Raw genomic sequence first — 10315 nt, 5'->3', positions numbered from 1 at the left:
ACCACCTTGTGCTTCTGGCTTTACTTGGCTACTGTAGAATCAAATCTTGGTCCTTTGGCTTTACTGGCAAGTGCCTTAACCACTGAGCTATCTCTCCAGCCAGCCCAGTCTTTTAAAAATTTTATTCTGTACTTGAGTAGTTGCTTATGGCTGTAAAGGAACTTGAAGCTGGGCATGGTGGCACATGCCTTTAATCCCAGAATTTGGGAGGCAGAGGTAGGGGGATTGCTGTGAGCTCGAGGCCACCCTAAGACTACATAGTGAATTCCAGGTCCACCTGGGCTAAAGGGTGACCCTACCTTGAAAACACAAATTGAAGAAAAGCTGGGCTTGTCACATCAAATAGAGATGGCAGGCTCTAGAAAGTGGAGTCTGGACAGACAGGAAGCCTTGATGTTGGCTTAAACGTCCCACTAGATATTTAAGGATATCAGATTCTCTGAGACTGTCTAAAGAGGACAGGCTGCGACATTCTCCCGTGCCCTTGGAGCACAGTCCAAGGAAAATCTGTATCTTCTGGGGGTTGGGGAGGAAGCTACCATAAAAATAAAAGGGCAGAAGTTGCAACTCTCTGATACAGTGTCTGCTTAGCTTTGTATGAAACTTTGAGTTCAATCCCCAGTAAATGAGGGGGAGAAAGTAACAAGTATAACTTGATACTTTTTTTTATTTTATTTTTTTTTTTATTTTTCAAGGTCCAGGCTGATCTGGAATTCACTATGTAGTCTTTCTCAGGCTGGCCTGTAACTCACAGTGATCCTCCTACCTCTGCCTCCCAAGTGCTGGGATTAAAGGCATGTGCTACGTGCCTGACTAACTTGATACTTTTAAATGTTGCACATTTATATACACTGTATCCACATAGTAACCTTCCCTGAGCGATTCATCTTGTTTCAATTCTGTTACTTACCATACTTTGAAACACAGCCATTTAAAAGGACCTTGTTCCTTGTTGGGCTGGAGAGATGGCTCAGTGTTCAAGGTGCTTGCCTGCAAAGCCAAAGGACCCAGGTCAATTCTCCAGTACCCACGTAAAGCCGGATGCACAGAGTGAAAGGATCCTGTTGAGTGGCTCATGATTTTAGAGGCTCTTCCATTATGAAAGCACTGTGGGCAGCCCTATGCCTGGCACCTAGTAGGCACTCAATTGCTACTCAGTTGAATGAAAATGCTGCCCCGGCACTGTACAAATTGAATGAGATTTTGTGAAAACACCTTACCTTAGGGCTGGTCAGATGGTTCAGCTGGTACGCACTTGCCTGCAAAGCCTAATGAACCAACTTCAATTTCCTAGTACCCACATAAAGCCAGGATCACAATGTGGCACATGCATCTGCAATTTGTTTGTAGTAGCTAGAGGTCTTGGCACACCCATTCTCTCTCTCTCTCGCCTTGCAAATAAATAAACAAAATTTAAAAATTATTAAATAGGGCTAGAGAGATGGCTTAGTGGTTAAGGCACTTGCCTGTGAAACCTAAGAACTCATGTTCAACTCTCCAGGTGCAACATAAACCAGATGCACAGCGACACAAGTGCACAATGTCACACGTGCGCACAAGGGGGCACATGCGTCTGGAGTTCGATTGCAGTGGTTGGAGGCCCTATCCTCTTTCTCTCTCCCTTTCCCAAATATATATACATGTCAGTCTGTTGGGCTTGTCTCAGTCTCAAAACAAAACAGGCAAACAAACAAAAAGGTATGGTGGCACATGCCTTTAATCTCAGCACTCCAGAATCAGAGGTAGGATGATTGCCATGAGTTCAAGGCCACCCTAAGACTACATAGTGAATTCCAGGTCAGACTGAGCTAGAGCAAGGCCCTACCTTGAAAAACAAAACAAAATTAAAAATAAATAAATCACTTGGTAAAGTACTATCAACCATTCAAACCATCCAAGACTTGGAAAGGTTAAAAAAAAAAAAAAAAGGGGCAAGCCTGGAATGGTGGCACATGCCTTTGATTCCAGCACTTGGTATGCTGAGGTAGGAGGATCACTGTGAGTTCGAGGCCACCCTGAAGCTACTAGTGAATTGCAGGTCAGCCTAAGGCAAGACCCTACCTCTATAAACCAAAAAATAAAAATTAAAAAAAATATTTTGATATTTATTTGAAAGAGAAGCAGATATATACAGAGCAAGAGAGAGAGAGAGAATGAATGGGCATGCCAGGGCCATCAGTCTCTGCAAGTAAACTCTAGATACATGCTCCACCTTGTGCATCTGGCTTACTTTGGTCCTGGGGAATTGAACCTGGGTCTTTTAGCTTTGTAGGCAAGCACTTTAACTGCTAAGCCATCTGTCCAGCTAGCTCCTCCCCGCCCCCCCCACCGCCGCCGTCGCTCTCTTTTATTTTATTTTTACTTTTTGAGTGTCTCACTGTAGCTTAGGTTGACCTGGAATTCACTACGTAGTCTCAGGGTAGCCTCACACTGACAGCAATCCTCCTACTTCTGCCTTCCGAGTGCTGGGATTAAAGGCATGCACAATCATGGAAAATGCTAATAAAAATTTTAAAAAATAAAAATAAAGGCATGCACCACCATGTTCAGCCAGCCCCCTTATTTCTATTTTTTATTTTTTCAGGTAGGTTCTCACTCTAGCCCAGGCTGACTTGGAACTCACTCTGTATTCCCATGCTGGCTTTAAATTCTCTATGATCCTCCTACCTTCACCTCCTGAATGCTGGAATTAAAGGTGAACACCACTCACTATGTCTGGTTCTTTTGTTTATCCTTACTGACCATGGAGTTTGCTCTTTTCTTGCAAGCCCCAGCAATTGTCCAGCCTCTGCTCCCCACAGGACTGTGGTTATAGATGTCCGTGGCCATGCTGAGCTGTTTATTTGTTCCTGAGGACTGAACCCAAATGGTCTCTTGGGCCTCCTCAGGCCCTTATGCTTATAATTCATTATTTGATAGAAAAAGAGAAAATGGGTGCATCAGGGCCTCCAGCCATTGCAAACAAACTCCAGACACATGCTCCACCTTGTGTGTCTGACTTATGTAGGGACTGGGAAATCAAACCAGGGTCCTAAGGCTTTGCAGGCAAACACCTTAGCCACTAAGCCATCTCTCCAGCTTACACAGGAAGTGTTCTTAACTGCTGAGTCATCTCTCAAACTTTTGTTCGTTTTAGTTCTTTTTTTAATTTTTATTTATTTTTTTAAATTTTCTTTTTTTTTAAACAATTATTTATTTATTTATTTATTTGAGAGCGACAGACACAGAGAGAAAGACAGATAGAGGGAGAGAGAGAATGGGCACGCCAGGACTTCCAGCCTCTGCAAACGAACTCCAGACGCGTGTGCCCCCTTGTGCATCTGGCTAATGTGGGACCTGGGGAACCGAGCCTCGAACCGGGATCCTTAGGCTTCACAGGCAAGCGCTAAGCCATCTCTCCAGCCCTAGTTTTTTTTTTTTTAATTTTTATTTATATTTATTTATTTATTTTATTTATTTATTTATTTTTTTTTTTTTTTGAGGTAGGGTCTCACTCTGGCCCAGGCTGACCTGGAATTCACTATGTAGTCTCAGGGTGGCTTCGAACACATAGTGATTTTCCTACCTCTGCCTCCTGAGTGCTGGGATTAAAGGCGTGTGCCACCATGCCCAGCTTGTTTTTATTTATTTATTTGAGAGTGACAGACAGACAGAGAAAGAGGCAGAGAGAGAGAATGGGCTCATTAGGGCCTCCAGCCACTGCAAATGAACTCCAGATGCATGCGCTACCTTGTGCATCCGGCTTACGTGGGTCCTGGGGAATTGAGCCTCAAACTGGGTTCCTTAGGCTTCACAGGCAAGCGCATAACCTCTAAGCCATCTCTCCAGCCCTGTTTTTTTTTTTCTTAATATTTTATTTATTTATTTGAGAGGGGGAAAGAGAGAGAGATAGGAAGAGGCAAACAGAGAGAGAATGGGCACACCAGGTCCGCCAGCCACTGCAAAGGAATTCAAGATGCACATGCCACCTTGTGCATCTGGTTTACATGGGTACTGGGGTATTGAATCTGGGTCCTAAGGCTTCACAGGCAAGTGCTTCAAGTGCTAAGCCATCTCTCCAGCCCTACTTTGGTTTTCTTAGACAAGATCTCACTGTGTAGCCCCGACACACTTGAACTATGTACTCTAGACTGGCCTCAAAGTTGGGCAAACCTCCTGCCTCATGTCTGCCAGGTGCTGGGATTATAGGCTGTGCCATCATGTCCTGCTAAACTCAAACTTTTTGTTTTTTGTTCGTTTGGGGTTTTTGTTGTTGTTGTTACTGTTTTTGAGGTAGGGTTTTGCTATAGCCCACGTTGACCTGGAATTCACTATGTAGTCTCAGGGTGGCCTCAAACTCACAGTGGTCCTCCTACCTCTCTCCAGAGTGCTGGGACTAAAGGTGTGCACCACCACATCTAGCTAAACTCAAGCTCTTTCTCAATCTGCCTTGCTTCCTGTTGCCTCAGAGGCCACTTTGAAAGATGCCATCCAACCTTCATTCACTCCTCCATTTCCTTTGGTGTTCCCCTCATGACTCAATAGGATCAAGATGCAGCTTGTTATCTTCTCCTCCAGTGACCTCAGATCTATTGGGGGGGCTATAGCTCAGTGAAGTGCTTTTCTAGCATTTGAGGGGCCCTAGGTTCCTTCCTCCACATGGGGGCAGGGAGGAATGAACTAGTTGAATGAGTATGTACAAAAAAGGGAAGGTTAATGCTGCAAAGAGGAAAAAAGGTGGTTTCCGAGAGGGACTGTTTGATGTACATGTTGGAGGAAAAGTTGGCCTGGAGAGCTGTGAGTAGACAAGCGCTCCCGGTTGAGGCTGCAGCAGATGCAACGGGACCAGAGTCCTGAGAGTCTGTGCGGGACGGAGGACGTGGCCACACTGCTCAAGCGAAAGGTGTAGACAGAACCCAAGGCAAAGGCAGTGCATACAGAGTATCATTTAATCGTGGCCAAAATGGCCCGGCACTGATAAGCATTATTAGGGTACTAACTATAAGGGTTGTGACACAGAGTGCTCATCTACCTTGAGGCCAGAAAGCAAACCAGCCATTTGGAACAAGTGTGCTCAAACCAGCGTGACCTGCAACCCTCAAGGAATTTGCTCTAGAGAAATCGCCCAGTACCCAAGGGCAGGGACTTCCACCCCAGTCAGTGCAGGCCTGACAGGCACACACCCCACCCAAGTGAAGACCATTCCTGGGAGCAGAGTTGTCAAGTCAGGCAGATGGACTCAGGGACAAAGATGTCTGATCCCCTGTGATGTAGCATAACAGAAGACCAGCCATGGAAACACCACCACAAAACCAAGTGGGAAGCTTGGTGCTGGTAGCAGAGGATTACATGTTTATTCACATTAGGGACAGCCTTAGGTGGGTGTTAACACCCAAATTTTACAGAAAAAGAAACAGGACTGGGGAGATAGCTCAGTGGTTAAAGACACTTATTTGCAAAACTTCTCAGCCCTGGTTCAGTTCCCCATTACCTCTGTAAAGCCAGAGGCACAAAGTGGCACATGTGTACAGGGTTCATTTGCTGTGGCAGGAGGCCTTGGCACACCCATTGATTCTCTCTCTCTCTCTCTCTGTCTCCTTGCAAATAAACAAACAATATATATATACATATATTACATATATATGTATATATTATATATTTTATATATATATTGGTTTTTCAAGGTGGAGTCTCACTCTGGTCCAGGCTGACCTGGAATTCACTATGTAGTCTCAGGGTGGCCTTAAACTCATGGCGATCCTCCTACCTCTGCCTCCCAACTGCTGGGATTAAAGGTGTGTGCCACCACGCCCGGCAATAAAAATATTTTTAACCTGGGCATGGTGGGGCACGCCTTTAATCCCAGCACTTGGAAGACAGAGGTAAAAGGATCACTGTGGGTTCAAGGCCACCTTGAGACCATATATATATATATATACATATATATATATATACTTTTTTTTGTGGTATATATTAGTGGTAAAGGTGCTTGTCTGTGAAGCCTAAGCATCCAGGTTCTATTCCCCAGTATCCACATAAGCCAGATGCACAAGATGGTGCATGAGTCTGGAATTTGTTTGCAGTGGCTAGAGGTTATGGTGCATTCATTCTCTTTCTCTTTCTTTCAAAAAAATAAATAAATAAATATTCCAGGTGTGGTGGGGCACACCTTTAATCCTAGCACTCAGGAAGCAGAGGTCAGAAGAGCGCCGTGAGTTCGAGGCCAGCCCGAGACTACATAGTGAATTCTAGGTCAGCCTAGGCTAGAGTGAGACCCTACTTCAAAATAACTTAAAAAAACTTTTTAAAAAATTATTTATGCTGGGCATGATGGTGCACACTTTTAATCCCAGAGCTCAGGAGGCAGAGGGAGGAGGTTTACTGTGAGTTTGAGACCAGCCTACAGAGTAAATTCCAGGTCAGCCTGGGCTAAAGTGAGACTCTACCTCAAAAAAAAAAAAAAAAAAAAGAGTTTAGGGCTGGAGAAATGCCTTAGCGGTTAAGGCACTTGTCTGCAAAGCGAAAGGACCCAATTTCGATTCCCCAGGACACACATAAGCCAGATACACAATGTGGCGTATGCATCTGGGGATTGTTTGCAGTGGCTAGAGGCCTTGGGGCGCCCATTCTCTCTTTCTCTCAAATAAATAGCAGATATTTAAAAAATATGTATGTTATTTATTTATTTGAGAGAGAGAAAGAGAGAGGGAGAGAATAGGCATGCCAGGGCCCCTAGCCACTGCAAACGAACTCCAGATGCATGTGCCCCCTTGTGCATCTGGCTTATGGAGTCCTGGAGAATTGAACCGGGATCCTTTGGCTTTGCAGGCAAACGTCTTAACTGCTAAGCCATCTCTCTAGCCCCAATAGTAGATATCTTTTAAAAGTTTATTTATTTGCACTGTATATGAATTGTATATGAGTTGCCAGGGTCTCTTGTTACTGTAAATGAATGCCTATTGGCTTTACATGGGTGGGTGGGGAATCAAATCTTTAACCACTGAGCCATTTTCCCAGCTCTGTCTGTAGGGTAATTATTTTTTTTACATTTATTTATTTGTTTATTTACTAGCGAGAGAACAGAGATAAAAAATGGGCATGCCAGGGCCTCTAGCCACTAAAAATGAACTCCAGATGTATGGGTCACCATGTGCATCTGGCTTATGTGGGTTCTGGGGAGTTGAACCTGGGTCCTTAGGCTTCGCAAGCAAGCACTTTAACTGCTAAGCCATCTCTCCAGCCCCATAGGGTAGTTTTTCTTTATTTTTAAAGATTAGAAATGAAGTTTTTTTAAAGTTTTTTGATTATTTTTATTTATTTATTTGAAAGTAAAAGACAGAGAGAGAAAGACAGAGAGAGCGAGAGAGAATGGGCATGCCAGGGCCTCCAGCCACTGCAAACGAACTCCAGACGCGTGCGCCCCCTGTGCATCTGGCTAACATGGGTCCTGGGGAATCGAGCCTCGAAACGGGGTCCTTAGGCTTCACAGGCAAGCGCCTGACCGCTAAGCCATCTCTCCAGCCCCCATAGGGTAGTTTTTAATTAGAACTCTAAACTGTGCGTGGTGATTCATGGCCTTAATCCCAGCATTCAGGAGGCAGAGAAAGGAGGATCACCATGAGTTCAAGGCCACTCTGACACTGCATAGTGAATTCCAGGTCCAGATCAGCCTGGGCTAGTGCAAAACCCTACCTAGGGGAGGAGAGGGGAGAACAGGCCTAAAGCCAGGCATGAGGGCGCACACCTGTATATCCAGCTACTCAAAAGACTAAGGCAGGAAGATTGCTTGAAGCCATGGTTTGAAGCCAGACTGACTTCAACACATAGAGACTTCATATGAGAGAGAAAGAGGTTTGTTCTAGAGAAGAGAGCATCCTTTTGTCTTCAGAGCATCATGAACTGGAGGGAGGGGGGAAGGGTTCCTGTCGGTCTGGTCCCTGCCCTGCTGGGAAGGTGGAAAAGAAGAAATGAAAGGAGCTGAATTACTCAGGGCTACAGGCAAACAGCGTAGGGAAATCCTGGGCCAGAACATTCAGAAAGCCAGTAGAGACCCGACAGCTATTTCCAGAGCTAGTTAGAAGTTTCTCTGTCCACAATTCCACTACAGGCAAGGACACTATTCATTATTCCTGATTTCTGCCCTCAGTATGCCTCCAGTCACTAGCTCCATCAACTGTGCCTTCCTAAGCCCATGGATACCGTCTTCCATCTTCATAGCTAGACTCAATCAATGCCACCTGGGCTCCATTCATTCCCCAAAAGCTGTCAATTCAAAAAGGTTCTAACATGCAAATTTGAGGAAAGCCCTCAGTGGTCCCTTGGGGCCTAAACATCAGCCTCACTCAGTAGCCTGGGCAGCGCGCTTCACACCTGCTCCACACGTCCTGAAGTTCAGAGTGAAGACTTTTAGGGTTTGCTTTTGTTTTGTTTTTGGTTTTTCAAGGTAGGGTCTCTCTCTGGTCCAGGCTGACCTGGAATTCACTATGTAGTCTCAGGGTGGCCTTGAACTCATGGTGTTCCTCCTACCTCTGCCTCCCCAGTGCTGGGATTAAAGGCATGTGCCACCACACCTGGCTTTTTGCTTTTGTTTTCTGTTGTTGTTTGAGACATGGTCTCATATAGCCCAGGCTGGCCTCTAACTATGACCTTGAACTTGCTTTTTAATTTTTTATTATTTATTTGCAAACAGGGAGAGAGAGACAAAAAAAGAGACAGAGAGAATGGGCACGCCAGACACTCTTGATGCTGCAAACAAATCCTAGACACAAAAGCCACTTTGTGGCATCTGGAATTACATAGGTCCCAGGGTACTGGGTTGTCAGGCTTTGGGAGCAAGTTCCCTTAACCACTGATTCATCTCCTCAGCCCTGACTTTGGACTTGTAATCCTCTTTCCTCACGCCCCCCCCCCCCCCGCAGTCCTGGAATTATAGGTGTGTACCTCCATACTCAGCAACACTTTTTGCATTTAAAAAAATATGCACACATTCTTTCTATCTGCCTTGAACTCACAGCAATCCTCCTACCTCTGCCTCCCGAGTGCTAGGATTAAAAGTGTTTGCCACCACGCCCAGCTCACATGCCTGGCTTTGAAAAAAAATTGGGTGGGGGGTGGTTGGAGAGAATGCTTAGCGGTTAAGGCCTTTGCCTGCAAAGCCAAAAGACCTTGGTTCAATTCCCCAGGACCCACATAAACTAGATGCACAAAGTAGCACATGAGTCTGGAGTTCGTTTGCAGTGGCTGGAGGCCCTGGCACACCCAATTGCTCGCTCTCTCTCTCTCAATCTCTCTGTCTCTCTCTGTCTGCCTCTTTCCCTCTATTGCTCTCTCAAATAAATAAGTTAATTAAATTAAAAGTTTTTTATTGACAACCTCCATCCACACTTTTTTCTTTAAATTTTTTTTATTTATTTGAGACAGAGAGAGAGAAAGGGAGAGAATGGGCACACCAGGGCCTCTAGCCACTGTAAATAAACTCCAGATGCATGCACCACTTTGTGCATGTGGCTTACAGGGGACCTGGAGAATTGAATCTAGGTCCATAGGCTTCACAGGCAAGGGTTTTAAACCTGCTAAGCCATCTCTCCAGCCCCATACTTTCAATATGCCATAATCATAGGACGTTAGTTTTTAAACTTCCCAGGGTGATTCTGGTATACAGCCAGGGCAAAGAACCACTGGCCTCCAGGACACAGAGTGCAGGCTGTTGGTGGGATGCTCAGCAAGTCCACCTCATCCATCATTTCACCAGCACTAAGCCCTTGCTGGTAGGGACCAGATTTCTCACTGACACGGAGGCTGCAATGAAGACTCCTCTAGGTCCCTCATGAAGCCTGTGGTCTATCATAGCCCCAGTGTTGTTTTTTTTTATATTCAGATTTTTATTAACAACTTCCATGATTATAAAAATATTCCATGGTAATGCCCTCCCTCCCCCCACTTTCCCCTTTGAAACTCCATTCTCCATCATATCCCCTCCCCATCTCAATCAGTCTCTCTTTTATTTTGATGTCATGATCTTTTCCTCCTTTTATGATGGTCTTGTGTAGGGAGTGTCAGGCACTGTGAGGTCATGGATATCCAGGCCATTTTGTGTCTGGAGGGAGCACGTTGTAAGGAGTCCTACCCTTCCTTTGGCTCTTACATTCTTTCCACCACCTCTTCCACAGCAAACCCTGAGCCTTGGAAGGTGTGATAGAGATATTGCAGCGCTGAGCACTCCTGTCACTTCTTTCCAGCTCCATGATGCCTTCTAAGTCACCCCCAGGTCATTGCCATCTGAAAAGAGAAGATTCTCTACCAAAAGTGAGAGTAGCATTGATATAAGGATATGAAC

This window comes from Jaculus jaculus, chromosome 5, assembly GCF_020740685.1.
Source record: "Jaculus jaculus isolate mJacJac1 chromosome 5, mJacJac1.mat.Y.cur, whole genome shotgun sequence".
NCBI classification, from domain to species: Eukaryota; Metazoa; Chordata; class Mammalia; order Rodentia; family Dipodidae; genus Jaculus; species Jaculus jaculus.
Note: the sequence above shows the minus strand (reverse complement) of the source record.